Source organism: Saimiri boliviensis, chromosome 4 (assembly GCF_048565385.1).
Source record: "Saimiri boliviensis isolate mSaiBol1 chromosome 4, mSaiBol1.pri, whole genome shotgun sequence".
Taxonomy (NCBI): Eukaryota; Metazoa; Chordata; class Mammalia; order Primates; family Cebidae; genus Saimiri; species Saimiri boliviensis.
The window spans coordinates 55,824,736-55,840,488 of NC_133452.1; the positions used below are offsets into that span (position 1 = coordinate 55,824,736).

The window sequence follows — 15,753 nt, forward strand, 5'->3', positions numbered from 1 at the left end:
ACTCTCAGTCCCCACAGAGCAAGTTTGGATAGGGAATTTATACCTCTGGAGGCTCACTTTTGTTTGCTTCTATTTTCTGGCCAATAAAACCATTGCTTATTCATTCTAATTCCACAAACATTTCAGTGCTGAAATTCCCAGCACCAAGTTAAATACAGAGAATGTAAGAAAAATAAGACATCTAAATGAGCTCATAGCCTAGAGAGGGTTATGCACACTTTAGCAGAAATTTTAGTAATGTGATAAGAAGAGAAACAGACTGAATAGGAAGTGGACTCTCCTGACCAGCCTGGGAAAAGTCTGAGCAAAGTCTTCAGGGGCAAATACAGCTTACTCAGACAAAAAAGGCAGTCAGTGGCAAGTCTAGGCAGAAGCCAGGAGGTGTTAGGAACAGACTATAAGACATGGTTGTTCTGGAGGAAAAAGGGTAAAACTTAAGAGGTAAGCAGTATACAAATTTATGCTTGAAAATTTCTTTTTTCTTTTTCCTTCCTATTCAGAAGTCAATGCTTGGAAACTTGTACTTAATTTTGTCAATAGTGTCACATGTGTATTTTCTGAGTGCAAAGAGGATTTAGGTAGGCAAGACTAGAGAACAGCAGGAAGCCATTGCCTACTAAATATTTATTTATGTCCATTCACTGATGTATTGGTAAGAGGGCAGGAGTCCTGGGGAACAACTGCCTCATTTACACTCCAAACACTCGGGTTCTGATCTACATGTCATGGCTTATCATAGCGTAAGCCAGTTACGTAACTATAGAAATGGAAGCTTCTGTTGTTTATAAACTGAAAATAATGATACATGTCCTGACTCCTGTTGGGTTGTTGCAAAGGAATCAATTGAAATAAGACAAGACTTTCTGAAGGCACTTTGCCAACTTTCAGAACTGTGAAAAATTAAGGGACTGCTACTATGTGCTGTTAAGGAAATAACAGGCACCTGGGAAAACCCACGAAGTAAAGTTTTGTAAGAAGTTGCTCTGCTCCCCGCGAGAAAATGCCGAGCTCAACACGGCCAAGAGGAACAAGTCTGGGAAATTACGACATGAGGTAAAGCAAATGGGACTTTTTGTTTTGTTTTTGGCTACCACAATTTCTTACATGTCGTTCTTATTGTTTACCCTTCCTCACCATTGGTGGTTTGAAATGAGAGGAAGTTGGGTTAGAGAGTATTAATAAAGCAAGGGAGATGGTTAAAATTTACTTGATGTAAAAATAAACAGAAGCACTTTAGTGTGGGGAGGATCAAATGCTATACATTTGTTATGTGGAAAACAACCCCAGCCTTGTGGTGAATCGGAAAACTTTTCTGCTTTCATGGAATACTGTCCTCTCAAACTCCCTGCGAGAAGTAGTAGTACATTATGAGGTAAATCTAACTTGCCCTAATGCTTCTCTGCTGGAAGATTTTAAAAAATCTCTCTCCTACTAGCTTTACTTGTTTGATGGTTTGTTGGATTGTCTATGAGAAGACCACTGAGAATATTTTCAATCTACTCAATACTGATGAGAACCAGAGGCCACAGGCGTTCTTATCAACATATGTATAAAGTCATGGAAAGTCTCCATGTCAACAATCCTGCTAAAGTGGCCACTCCTGGAGTAGCAGTAATCTCCTAAAGTGATCATTTATTTTCTAGGCACTTTTTAATAGAGAAATCAGCAGGAATATTTATATATGAGTTGAGACAACTGGTTGAATCATATAAAGGAATTGCTGACAGCAATGTTAATGACTTTTTCTTGAATATTTGCTCACAGGGCAGATTGATCTTTGCTGTTTTACACAAACAAACAAAAAATGAAATGACATTTTTTAGCCTATCATATATCCTGTAAAGATGTTTTGGAAAATAATTTTCAAAAGAAGTGGGTGGCTGACACTAGAGATTGACTTACTTAATATAAACAACAACCACTTCTGGTTTCTCTTATTGAATTTTAGAGTATGGAAAGCTAACAATGTAATTCACCCAAAGGTCTTGCAGTTTGAATTTGAGGAGTGAACTGGGCTCTGTCATACAAAGGCAAATATAAATTTTCTATTGCTGCATGCTCAGATTAAGCAATTTACAATAACATCATTGTTTGGCTCACAGTTTCTGCAAATCAGGAGTATGGGCATGGATTAGCTGATCGTCTGCTCACACTCTCACAAGGCTGAAATCAAGGTGTTAGCCAGGGCTACAATCTTATCAGTATCATTTTCCAGGCTCTTTGGTTGTTGGCAGAATTCAGTTTCTGCAGTTGTAGGACTGAAGTCTTTGCTTTCTTGCTGGCTATCAATCAGGGATCATTCACAGCTCCTAGAGGCTTCTTGCCATCTTCTACCACATGGCCCTCCCCACAACATAGCAGTTTCCTCCTTCAAAATCAACAGGAAAATGCCTTTAGCTTTGAATCTCTATTTTGTTTTAACTGGTTACCTGATTAGGTCAGGCTCACCCAAAATAATATCACTCTTGATTAATTCACAGCCAACTAACTGGACGCCTTAATTATATTTGCAAAATCCTTTTTTTGCCATATACTAGAACGTAATTATGGGAGTGACATCCCATTGTATTCACATGTCCTGCTCACATTCAAGGAGAGAGTATTGTAAAGGGTGTATATGTCAGGGAGCAGGAATCTTGGGGAACATCTCAGAATTTTGCCTACCACAATGTGCTGCACGGGGCAGAAGTAAGCAAGGTGAAGTAATGTACACATGTGAGGAAACTGTAGCGTTCAGCAAGCACAGTGGCATGAGTAGTGCTTCTGGGAGCTTTAGTGTAGTTTTCACTTCTGTTTCATAGTGCCATGTGAGCCAAAAGGTCAGCAGCAACAGCAGAGGTGTTTTTGATAGGACAACTGATGTGGTTGGGCATTTTTCCTAGATTTTCCTTGGTAGCATTTAAGACTTTTTTTTTTTTTTTTTGGTCTTCGATTACATGATATAAGCTACTGGTTATAATAAATACCCTTCTGCTTAAACGATCTATAGTGAATACCTTTATATGCAATATAAATCCTTTATTGTTACTATAAGATCATCAACTGGACCTCTTTTTATTTTTCCATTAAAGTGTGTAATTCTGCATTGTTTTTGTAAATTCATAGAACTTTAGAGCAGGAAGGAAACTTCTGCTTCTAGAAAGAGTTTTTGAACTATATTCAATAGAAATTTATAGCTCAAGTTATAGGCTTTTTTGGGGTTCGGAGTATTCAACAGTCATGCTAACTTGGGATACATTATACACTCTTAGAACTTATAATAATATCCATTAACATATTAAAGACTTAGAGATCCTACAGGGAAAAAATGACAAAAAACCTAAATTCAACTATCTGGGCTGGGCGCAGTGGCTTATGCCTGTAATTTCAGCACTTTGGGAGGTGGAGGCAGGTGGATTACTGGAGGTCAGCGAGTTCGAGACCAACCTGGCCAATATGGTGAAACCCCTGTCTCTACCAAAAATACAAAAATTAGTTGAGCATGGTGGCACATGCCTGTAATTGCTTGAACCCAAGAGGGAGGAGAATTGCTTGAACCCTGGAGGCAGAGGTTTCAGTGAGCCAAGATTGTGCCATTGCACTTCAGCCTGGATGACAGAGCAAGACTCTGTCTCAAAAATAATCTATTAGACTCTTTTATTCCAACCAAGGCTTCCCAAACCAAAGCACAGATACCAAAATCTACTGGTGGGTTAGTGGTAGAGTGAAGGCTTTAAACCATGTTAAGTAGGCTTCCTGACTCCCAGGAACATAAAGCTTATTTCTTACTCCCTACATTTGCCTGAGAAGTACTCTTCCGTGAATATGAACACACCCTCAGGAGGAAGCAAAATATATCAATATAACTAGTTCTGGCAAATCTATCCATGATGTATCAATGAGACCTGTCTTATCTCTTTGAGGAGCTTGCAATGCCATGTATGTTCACCCACACACCACTCAGCAGAAGGTAACTGCCCAGAGAGTAGGCCAAAGCAGATGTTCTCCTACCTCAGTCACTCACCTGAGTACCCTTCCTAGGTACCAAGACCAAGGGCTCCTGGGCCACAGGAAAATGGGATTTGTGAAATTAGGCTCCAGGACATTTTGCTAACTGTAGTGCAATTATTAGACATTCTAGGCTTAGGATTTGATAGAAATTAAATCGCTCTAAAGTAAGTCCAAAATTAAAAACAAAAAAATGTATTAAGGCCACCACAGAAGGCAACACAAATTGAGTACATAAGAGAAACCTGATTCCTGAATCAGAATGCTTGTGAGCACATGCCCCCCACATTCCATAATGCAAATCACATCACATACAGCTGACCAAGACAGAAGAGCTTCCAGGAGGTGCATATTTTCAGCATGAAAACAAAGAGCCATTCGTGTTGTAAGCACAGCTTATGGTCAGCTGGCTGACCTGATACACCTCGGCTTTTATTGTTCCCCAAGGCCACATGGTTGGATCTTGCAGAGGCCAGGAGTGAATGTGGAAGTGCCCAAGCAGCTTTAGACCTCGAGACCCCCCCCGCTTTGCTGTTTTTGGAAGGAACTTCAATTGCATAAAGAATCTAGGCTCCATCACACTTTCATTATTGGGAAAAAAATTCCCCTTCAGGGCAGAGCGGTAGAATCACAAGCTAGACTTCTGCTGATTTCCTCCCCGCTCCACAGTTTTCTCTTCCTTTCCTTGGTAGGTACATTTGTAAAAAGACTGGTACACTGGTTAAAAACAAAAACCAAAACCTGGCAAACAATCCTCACAGCAATGTTTTGTAGCCACTTAGACCCGTAAAAGAAACAAAATCTTGGTCAGGCACGGTGGTTCATGCCTATAATCCCAATACATCGGGAGGCCGAGGTGGGCAGATCATCTGAGGTCGGGAGTTTGAGACCAGCCTGGCCAACATGGTGAAACCCCATCTCTGCTAAAAATACAAAAATTAGGTGGGCGTGAAGGCTGGCATCTGTTATCTCAGTTACTCAGGAGGCTGAAGTAGGGAGAATTGCTCGAACCAGGGAGGATTGCTCTATACTCCAGCCTGGACAACACAGCAAGACTCCATCTCAAAAAAAAAAAAAAAAAGGAAAAGAAACCAAACAGAAATGAAATCATAAACCCACTAGCCACTACATTAGTCATAAAGGGACTCAAACCACAACAGACACCTACTACAATTCTATGGGAAAAGTTTCCACATACGTGCAATTCTCTGAGGTTTGTGGTATTTCCCAGGGCTCCAGCTGAGGAATGACTACAGCTGAATCCTATGAAAGGCTCTCAGGCTTTGTGGAGCTGCATTTATTGTTCTTAAGGAGTTAGGAAAAGATAATTTAGGAGTTTTGGTAATGGCATAAAGCAGTTTTGTTTTATTCTTTTTTTTTTTTGAGACGGAGTGTCGCTCTTGTTACCCAGGCTGGAGTGCAATGGCGCGATCTCGGCTCACCGCAACCTCCGCCTCCTGGGTTCAGGCAATTCTCCTGCCTCAGCCTCCTGAGTAGCTGGGATTACAGGCATGAGCCACCATGCCCAGCTAATTTTTTGTATTTTTAGTAGAGACAGGGTTTCACCATGTTGACCAGGATGGTCTCGATCTCTCAACCTCGTGATCCACCCGCCTCGGCCTCCCAAAGTGCTGGGATTACAGGCTTGAGCCACCGCGCCCGGCCAGTTTTGTTTTATTCTTACGTGCCTCAGTCTGTTGAATAGATCATTCTCCGGCTTTTTTGTTTCAGCTGTTGAGCCTCAAGTTAGAGGTTTTCAAAGCTATCAGGCCAGTTGAAGTTGGTTGTAGGAATACTCTTGAAGACTACTAAAAAAAATCTTGCTTTTTTGAAAACTTGGCAATGTAAGCATCCAAGAAATGGGACATACTTCAGCTTTTAACTATTATTCTGTGATATGTTTAGAGAGGAACAAAATAATTGTCAAAATGCTTTCCAAGCCCTAAATATTGGCTTATTTACCAAAAAAAAAAATCAGATTGGAAATGATATTCTCCTTTGTTATTAATCCTCAAAACTTGGCTCAAACTATAGATTAGCCTATAATCGATGAAATGCTATGGATATTTAAGGCCTAAAGGTTTAAAACATAGTCAATGTTGCTTTGTTAGATTGTATATAATCAGTAGACACACATGGGATTTTTAGACACATATTTTTCTGTTTAGGTGATATGTCTGACATGTACATCAGGAAAGCCCAGAAAATTCTGAAAGTGCTAGTTGCTTACTGCCCGTATAGTGCTTCTTTTTTCAGTATTACACAAATTTCACCAGAAGGTGTCTGGTACCTACTCCCATTCCAGCATGCCATGAGACTTCACTGTACTTAAAACTCACTAGTTACATATTCTTTTTTTCTTTCTTTTCTTTTTTTTTTTTTTTTTTTGAGATGGAGTCTTGCTCTGTTGCCTAGGCTGGAGTGCAGTGGTGAGATCTCAGCTCACTGCAACCTCTGACTCCCAGGTTCAAGCAATTCTCCTGCCGCAGCCGCCCAGGTAGCTGAGACTACAGGTGCGTTCCACCATACCCAGCTAATTTTTTGTATTTTTAGTAGCGACTGGATTTCACTGTGTTATCCAGAATGGTCCCAATCTTCTGACCTCGTGATCCACCCACTTCAACCTCCCAAAGTGCTGGGATTACAGGGTGAGTCACTGCATCCAGCTACAATGTTCTTCATTATAAGAAATGTGGGTTTATTTCTCTCTGGGAATTATTTGTGCTCAGTTTATATTTAAAAATGATTTCTTTTCAAGAGTAATGTTTCCAGTCTTGGGGTAGTATAGGATGAGTACATTTCAACTCCTCTCTCTTTCATCTAATGGTCTAAATTAATTTCAATTTATCAAAACCAAAATAAAGCTACTCCCTTTAAAATTCTGATTTATAATGATCCAAAGAATGAAAGAACAATGTGTTGGGGGTTCCCAGAAGAATGTCTGGGTATTTTTCGAGTTATTACTGCATACCCGAGTCTTCAGTTCAAATTCCAGGAAGGAAACAAGAGGTGTTGACGGTGTGAATAAAGGTCCTCAATTATTTTTCTTCTTTTGCTAGTCTGTACCTTTAAATGTCTTCCTGGTCCAAAGCAGAAATGGCTGCTTAGGATTTCAAATGAGTACTCAAACAATTTTATCTGGTTCAGAAATGGACATGTTTTTGATAAGTGAATGGATAGAGCTGATATCCCCATTTCAAAGGAGCTGGCAGAAGGCCAAGAGGGTCAGCTCTTAGGAACTTTGAGGGAAACACTCATAAAGCTAACTGATAGCCCTCCATGGTTGCCTTGAGCCTGGACTTTGAACCCTTCACTGCTGTTCTAACAGGTAAAGCCCTAGATGCAAATATTTGGTTTGACTCTTTCTGACTGTAAACACTGCAGCCCTCAGGATGATGTGATCTATATAATTTGCAGCTATTTGCACAGACATTATCAAAACAATTTCAAATTCTACTTCCTTGTTATTTGCAAGAATTACTAGCTTAGCTGGTATTTTGGGGAATGGTTTCAGTAAGGATAGGTAAGAAGGCTGGGGAAAGAAAAATGGCACCAGTCCATCCGGATCCCAGGACTCTATACACATTCAGAAACAAAGCCAAAAAGAGTGTGGAGCAGTCGTCCAATAATCCAAATCCGTATCAGCCCAGGAAAGGTAAATATTAATGAGCTCAATGGGGGAACGTCAAAGCTCACCTCCATCTAACACAGGTGGTTCCTTTTCTTTGTTTTTTGTCCATGACCATGTTTTATGTTTCTTGACTACCTTCCTTGTTGTATTTTATTGTATCCTATCTTACATTTGTTGATTTCCTTTTTCAAGTACACTTTTTTCCCCTTATCGATGCAAGTCTTCTCCCTTTGGATTTTAAAGAGCTTCGGGGTGGGCCCATTTGGTGTGAGAGCGGAGTTCAGCAAGTAAAAAGTGTGGAGTGTGGAATCAGCCCAGCTGCTTTCAAATTCTGGGTCTTTCACTCACTAGCTATGAGAATGTTGGAAAGTTAATTAGCTTCTCTGAGTTTTTTGTTTATCTCTCAGAGATGGTCATACCTAGTTTACCGTTTTGTTTTAGACATTAAATGAGATAGTGCATATGAGGCTCACAGCTCAGATCCAGTTCTTTAAATATATTTCTTTCCTTTCTTTTATTTCTTTGATATTCCCTCACCCCAGAACCCTCTGCTTCCACTTAGTATATATAATTAGTTAAATATAAGTCTATATGCTTTTAGTGAGTACATTGGAAGGCTTAGAAATTACATAGTATCAGTTTGCATCAGTTTGGAGAGACTCAGTGCTTAAAAAGCCTCAGCCATCTTCCCTGGATCAGGAGGTTGTGATTTCTTGATGAATGTTCTTCAAGGTATTTGCTTTAGTTCCCTTCTTTATGGGTATGTTACATCTAGAAATAGGTTTGTTGAGAGACAATAGTAAAATGAGGAGGGGAGAAAGAAGACAAAGAAGAAGAAACCTGGCAAAATGTTAATAAAAATAGAAAGCAAAGCCCTAAAAACCACATGGAATGGAATACATTTAAAATAACAAAATTTCATTTATCACTGTGATTCTCATAGCATAGAACCCAGATCAAAAACTTGGGTAAGTCTAGTGCATGCTTGGGTGTTGAAGAATATCTGCAAATGTAGATTCCCAGTGATTGGAAAGCTGAAGGATAGGCCAGAAAGTTTAATAAATATTCTTAATCCTGTGGACTAAAAATATATACTCACATGGCCAAGTCAAGACTGTAAAGGACTTGTTGAAACAGAAGTTAATAAGCAGCATGGAGAAGCAATGTGTTTTGAGTTAATGAATGAAATCTTGAGATAGAGTCTTATTTAGAAGATTTGTATATGATACATGTTTATATTATATATATTTTAATAATGCTATGTATGCATATAGGTACTGTAATTCTCTTTTTATCAGCTCTATATGCTACTTAGTTTTTATTTTTTTCAAAGATATTCTTTCCAATTAAAACACCATAAATAGTATTTATTTATTTTTAATTTTTTTTTTAGAGATGGGGGTCTCACTTTGTTGCCCAGGCTGGAATTCTGCAGTGGTGTGATCACAGCTCACTGCAACCTCCAGCTCCTGGATTCAAGGGATCCCCCCACCTCAGCCTCCTGAGTAGTTAGAACTCAGGTGCATGTCACCATGCCCAGATAATTTTTATTTTTAGTTTTTGTAGAGTTGCGTTCTTGTTATGTTACTCAGACTAGTCTTGAACTCATGACCTCAAGTGATCCTCTGCATTGACCTCCCAAAGCACTACAATTACAGATGTGAGCCACTGTGCCCAGCCCATAAATATCTTTTTATTAAAAAAATACTTTAATAGTTAATTTTTCTAAAAATTTGAGAAAAACATTGAAAATATATCCAACTTGCTCACTGAAAACTCCCAAGGACTGAATGAATATGTTGCCCATAAGACCACTTTCCCTTCTCTTGTTCCCGCTGGTCCTTACTTACTAACCCAGTTAATTTTAAGTGTCGGGAATATAGTCAGAGATGGAAGAAGTATTAAGGTCCTTAAAAATGAAAGAATGACATAGGCCTATCAAGCGTGATAACAGCCAGGTGCCTACTACCATGGCCTTTTGTCCCCGGAAATGGTTGCTGAGCTGCATTTCCAAGGAAGCCGCAAGGTATTTTGGCTCACATTTATCTGGCTAAGGCCTCAAGTGCTGGTTGCTCAGGTAGGAAACCAGGCAGACACCTCAGAGACTTCTACTGGGATCTACTTCTCAGGGTTGCTGCTTGTCAAATATTCAGCCTGAATATTTCCTTCAATGAAAACCTTCCTAACTATTCTACAATTTGGCATTTCCTCTTCTGTGTGGATGTGCTTCCAAAGCAATTTGTACATTTGTCCATTAAAACACTTCCTATATTGCAGTACAACACAATACCTGGCACATATTAGGGAATTGAATAGATGAGCAAATAACCTAAAGAAAATAACTTTTTGAGCAGCCAAATTTGATTACCCTAGAATCTAACAGATCTCCCAGTCAATCTAGGCTATCAATATCAACTGGATGGCTATTGTTTACTCACTAGAACAAATCTATTGAGTGCCCTCAGTTTCATTTGCTTTTGCTTTTTATGATTAGCCATTTTATCAAGACTCTCTTGATCTTGAGTTTTTAAAAAATATAATTCATTCATGTGAGAAGAAATGAGATCATTGCCTACAAAGTCCTGAATTCTTAAGATAAATTTATAAAATATAAATTCTGTACAATACATTTATATTAGAGGTAATATTTTGATACTTACGTCCCTACTAACAGTTGGAAAAGTATTTTTTTTTTTTTTTTTTTTTTTGAGATGGAGTTTCGCTCTTGTTACCCAGGCTGGAGTGCAATGGCGCGATCTCGGCTCACCGCAACCTCCGCCTCCTGGGTTCAGGCAATTCTCCTGCCTCAGCCTCCTGAGTAGCTGGGATTACAGGCACGCGCCACGACGCCCAGCTAGTTTTTTGTGTTTTTAGTAGAGACGGGGTTTCACCATATTGACCAGGATGGTCTCGATCTCTTGACCTCGTGATCCACCCGCCTCGGCCTCCCAAAGTGCTGGGATTACAGGCTTGAGCCACCGCACCCGGCCGGAAAAGTATTTTTAATAGTCTTTTTTTTTTTTTTTAATCAGTCTTCCTAGAGACTGTCAAAAATTGCCAGCGCTGACTGTATTGCAAGTCGTCACGGCAGGGTATTGGGAAAAGTTTTCAATTAGCAATAATTGTGCCTTGGATAAACCTCATTGGCAATGATACTGCCACTGTGCAAAGCTTATTTTTAATAGTCTTTTAAGGTTGTTTAGATATTGATGAAACATAAGGAGAAGAAAATGCCATGTTAAACGCTTAGTAATTGAGTATGCACTCTACTTGTGTCCTAACTTAGACCATGCTGTGGAATAAAATAGACAATTATCTTGTATTATTTAAATTTGGTTCCTATTTTAGTGTTTAAAGAATAACATTACATATACATTTAAACTTTTTTTTTTTTTTTTTTTTTTCCTTACATGAAGCTTCGCTCTGTTGCCCAGGCTGGAGTACAGTGGTGCAATCTCGACTCACTGCAATCTCTGTGATTCAAGTGATTCTCATGCCACAGCCTACCAAGTAGCTGAGATTACAGGTATGCACCAACACACCCAGCTAATTTTTGTATTTTTAGTAGACACAGGGTTTCGCCATGTTGGCCAGAGTGGTCTTGAACTCCTGACTTTGGGTGATCTGCCTGCCGTGGCCTCCCAAAATGCTGGGATTACAGGCATGAGCCACCACATCCAGTATTAAACATTTTTTACCATTAAAAAAATTCAACCCATCTTTTTGTATTACTTTATTTTTTTGAATTACAATATATGTAGTAAAAATTACACAATTTATGTCTTAATTATGTATTATATGTCAAAAATTTTATTCTAACTTTTAAATAATATCCTAAGCTCTTTGAAGAAAGGAATAAGATTGGACCTCTTTTGATTCCTATACTTTGCCTAGGACTTAATAAGTACTAATGCAACGCTTTGACTAATAAGCAATGGCTTCCATTTACTGAGTCTCATGCTATACACTGTGTGTGTATATGAGTGTATGCTATATATATCATATACAAACATATATATAACGATATATATGTGTATGAGTATATAGTAGGTATATGTATAATATCATTTAATCCCCATGCCACCTGATGAGGAGAGTATATATTCTGTCCTCATTTTAGAGATCAGGAAAACAAAGCTTCTAGAGGAAATGTAGCTAGGATAATCTGTTTAAGAAGCAGAACTTGAGCTCATGTTTATTTTGGCTTTGGAGTGTTAATTTTTTAATATACAATCTCCTAGTCCTCTTATTTCTTTCTTCTTTCTTAAGAATTACTTAGTTGCTGACTCTTTGGGGAAGGTAGAAGGAAGTTTAAAATGGCATAGAACATTTTGACCTGGTGGGTTCTGGAAATTAGGACTAAAGTGTGTCCCTTTAGAGGAGCACATATCAGAACTGACATCGGATTAATGACTTGGGGGGAGAAGAGGTGGAGCTTGTTACATTTCTGTCTTTATTTCTGTGCAGCTGAAATTGATCAGTACAAGTTCAAAAAATGTGTTTATCCTGTAGGAAAGCAAATAGAAGGGATGCATCTAGAGATGCACATTGATGGATAGCCATGGACTCTGCTTGTGAGCCCGTGCTCCTTATGGGCATTGAGAGTGTTTAAATATAGCTTTTGTACCTGGGTTAGCCTGCATTGACTACTCCAGCCTGGTGCTACAGGGAGGTGGCCATGGAAGCTCTCTCCACCATCAGGAAATCTTTTTGATTATGGTATAAAAATAATTGCCAACAGTTGTCTTTTGTGTTTTTATTAGTAGCTCTGCCTAGGGACAGACTCTGAATAAGTGAATATTAAATAGACTTAATAAACTTTTGAATATTTCGGCACTCAAAAATCAGGGGCCAGAAGAGGAAAAAATAATTCTAAGCTGCTTTTACGGTAATTTGGGAAATAAAACTAAGAAGTCTAAAGCTGGGTGCAATAGTGCACCTGTAATCCCAGCTATTCTGGAGGTAGAGGCTTGAGGATCCCTTGGTCCAAGGAGTTTAAGACCATCCTGGGCCTAGGCACCCAGTCTTGGACTGGGTGTGGTGGCTTATGCTTGTAATTTCAGCACTTTGGGAGGCCAAGTTGGGCAGAACGCTTGAGGCCAGGAGTTCGAGACCAGCCTGGCCAACATGATGAAACCTCGTCTCTACTAAAAATACAAAAATTAGCTGGTTGTGGTAGAGGGCACCTGTAATCCCAGCTACTCAGCAGACTGAGGCAGGAGAATCACTTAAACCTGGGAGGCGGAGGTTACAGTGAGCTGAGATTGTGCCATTGCACTCCAGCCTGGGTGACAGAGTAAGACTCTGTCTCAAAAAAAAAAAAAAAAAAAAACCCAAAAAAAGAAAGAATGAAAGAGAAGGAAGAAAGAAAGAAAGAAAGAAGAAAGGGAAGGAAGCAAGGAGGAAAAAAGTAAAAAGTCTATGTCCAAAGTTCATGTAAGTTTTTTTTCCTGTGTTTTTTTAATTTTTAATCTAACAAATTACTAAATAGATTTATCTAGAGGCAATGACAAGGTGGGGAGTGAGAAAGAAGTGTAGAAAAGCTGGCAGGTAATCAACAATAGGGAAAATATAAAGGAAAATTATATTGAATAAGCTGAACTACCTACAAGTAGAGCAGTAAAACTGCATCAAAGCTATGTTAATATTGAAAGAACCAGTGAAATCAAACTTGTAGATGAAACTTGTTTGCTTAAGCCTGGAAGCTAATGTACCATTAATTAAGATGCAAATGATCTGACTTGCTTTCTGAACTTTACCAAAACTCTTTTATTTTTATTTATTTAGTTTTTGAGACAGGGTCTTGCTGTGTTGCCCAGGCTGGAGTGTAGTGGGGTGATCATAGCTCACTGCAGCCTTGAACTCCTGGGCTTAAGCTATCTTCCCATCTCAGCCTCCCATGTAGCTGGGACTACAGGTATGCACCATCACACCTGGCTAATTTTTAAACTGTTTTGTAGAGACAGAGTCTTGTTATCTTTCTGTGTTTTCCAGGCTGGTGTCAAACTCCTAGCTTCAAGTGATCTTCCCACATTGACCTCCCTAAGTGCTGGGATTATAGGTGTGAGCCACTGTCCCCAGCCAGAACTGTTAATTTTGTATCTGTGTTAGATCTAGTTTAGTTTAATAAACATTAGTTGAGCTCCTTCTGTTTTTCAGATGTGACCAGATGTTGATGACCTCATGTAAGCTGTGGAAGAATTCCATTGTCGCTGGGGAGATAATAAGTAAGAAGATCCTTTCACTGTAATAAAACAGGATGCAATAAGATAAAACATTATTACAGAAATTATTTCTAATGTAAAAGAAAAAAGTGTTTAAAACCAATTAAAACGATGTAAATGGCCAGAAGATGAGCTAGGATTCTGGAAACTGATAAATATAGTTCTGATTTCTGCCTCTGCCTTTGTGTGACTGAGCAAATTATTTACTTATTTTAGAGATGGAGTTTTGTTCTTTTGCCCAGGCTGGAGTGCAATGGTGTGATCTTGGCTGACTGCAACCTCCGCCTCCTGGGTTTAAGCGATTCTCCCGCTTCAGCCTTCCGAGTAGCTGCAGATTGCAGGCCTGTGCCATCACGCCCAGCTAATTTTGTATTTTTAGTAGAGACAGAGTTTCTCCATGTTGGTCAGGCTGGTCTCAAACTACCAACCTCAGGTGAGATCCACCCTGAGGTCGGGAGATTGAAACCAGCCTGCCCAACCCCCACCTCAGTATTGCCCCCTTAGAAATCAATTGGCCTTCCAAACAGGTTTCTCCTTTTCATTTTCCTTTCCCTGCCACAACCCCATCACCAACAATCCCAGCCTCAACCTCCCAAAGTGCTGGGATTACAGGCGTGAGCCTCCGCACCTGGCCAAATTACTTTATTTGTAAAAGACTCACATATAAAATACAGGCACTAAAAATACATACATCATATAGTTATTTGGAAACTCAGCCACTGTTACATGTTAATTATTATTAGAGTTAGTTATTAGCTATTGAATTAGTACTATTTTACCATGATTACACAAAACCATGGAAAATAATTACATCCAGGCAGATCATAGAGTGCCTTGGCTTTATATACTGTGGTTTTATCAAATATATATTTAGTCTTCCAAAATATACAATGTTTGCAGAAAAAAAAGCTTGTGTTTTTCTTTTTCCATTCAGATGTTTTGACATCATGTAGACTCTAATGTTTATGTTTTGTTGTCAAGATGCAATTAGAATCTTCCAAATTATCATCTACAATGTTCAAAGTTATTTATGCTCACATTAGATTTGACACCACACATTTATTAGTCACTTCAGTGCTGTTACAATTTTTGTATCATATAAAATTTGATGCCAAAACCTTTATAGTAGGTGTGTTCAATAAGAAAAAGCTTTACAAGAAATTTTCATCTAGGTTAGTCATCTCTCATCAATTTACTTCTTTTTGGTAAAGTTAATCTCTGTCTCCTTCAGCCTTTACCATCAAAACACCTCTGGCAAGGTCATCTCTCCTGCCCTGGAGACATTGCCTACCCTGCTGATTCCGTAAGGAATTTGGTATTACAGTGCCTGGCCCTGTCCTCAGGCTCCCTGGTCACCTCTTCTCTCTGACTTTGGACCTGTCTTAGGATTCCTCAAACCCACCCAGGTATGGTTGGCTCTTCCTTGGTCCCAGCTGACTGTCCCAAGATCCTCCCCTAACATTCCCGCCGGCCTCAGAACCAGCATCTTTGCTCTTGCTTTTTTTGCTTTTAACCAGGCATTCTTCTTGCATCAATCTTTGTTTCCAAGAATTTCTCATGTAGTGTTGATGCTCATGTTCTATGGGAAATACACCCATATCTTCCAAACTTGTTAACTTCATGTGATTCTTTCCAATTTTGTAAAGACTCATTTTGTCTGAGGAAAGCTTTTATAGCCTCCCTTGTCCCTTAGGTATGACTCATCAATGGAATCTCCCTGCTTTTCCTTAAGTGGTAGAGTCTAATGTAACCCCACTGGGAATTTTCATAACTTCTTGTCAACTGTGAGGTTTACAAAATTGTTGAGCTCACTTCCTCATTTCAGTGATTGTAGAACTAACCCCAACACAGAACCAAAATTTCGGGCTGTCATTAGGATGATTTCTAAGCAAAAGTGTAAATGATGTTGCT

The 15,753-nt window shown here is 39.2% G+C and overlaps 1 long non-coding RNA gene and 1 other non-coding gene across 8 annotated transcripts in view; one reads left to right on the top strand and one right to left on the bottom strand.

The window, feature by feature from the left end:
- Positions 1-294: 294 nt before the first annotated feature.
- The window catches only part of LOC104652970 (uncharacterized), a 36,368-nt gene continuing 20,909 nt past the window's right edge, over positions 295-15,753 (top strand). For 4 of the 7 annotated variants that reach the window (XR_012517211.1, XR_012517213.1, XR_012517209.1 and 1 more), the window contains exons 1-4: positions 449-1,053; positions 11,035-11,144; positions 13,778-13,845; positions 15,074-15,248. This is a non-coding gene — a long non-coding RNA (uncharacterized LOC104652970). The other 3 variants (XR_012517210.1, XR_012517212.1, XR_012517215.1) reach the window with 3 other exon arrangements.
- Positions 10,651-10,791, bottom strand: LOC120363353 (U4 spliceosomal RNA). Its single transcript, XR_005578919.1, has one exon. It is a non-coding gene; the product is annotated as a U4 spliceosomal RNA (small nuclear RNA).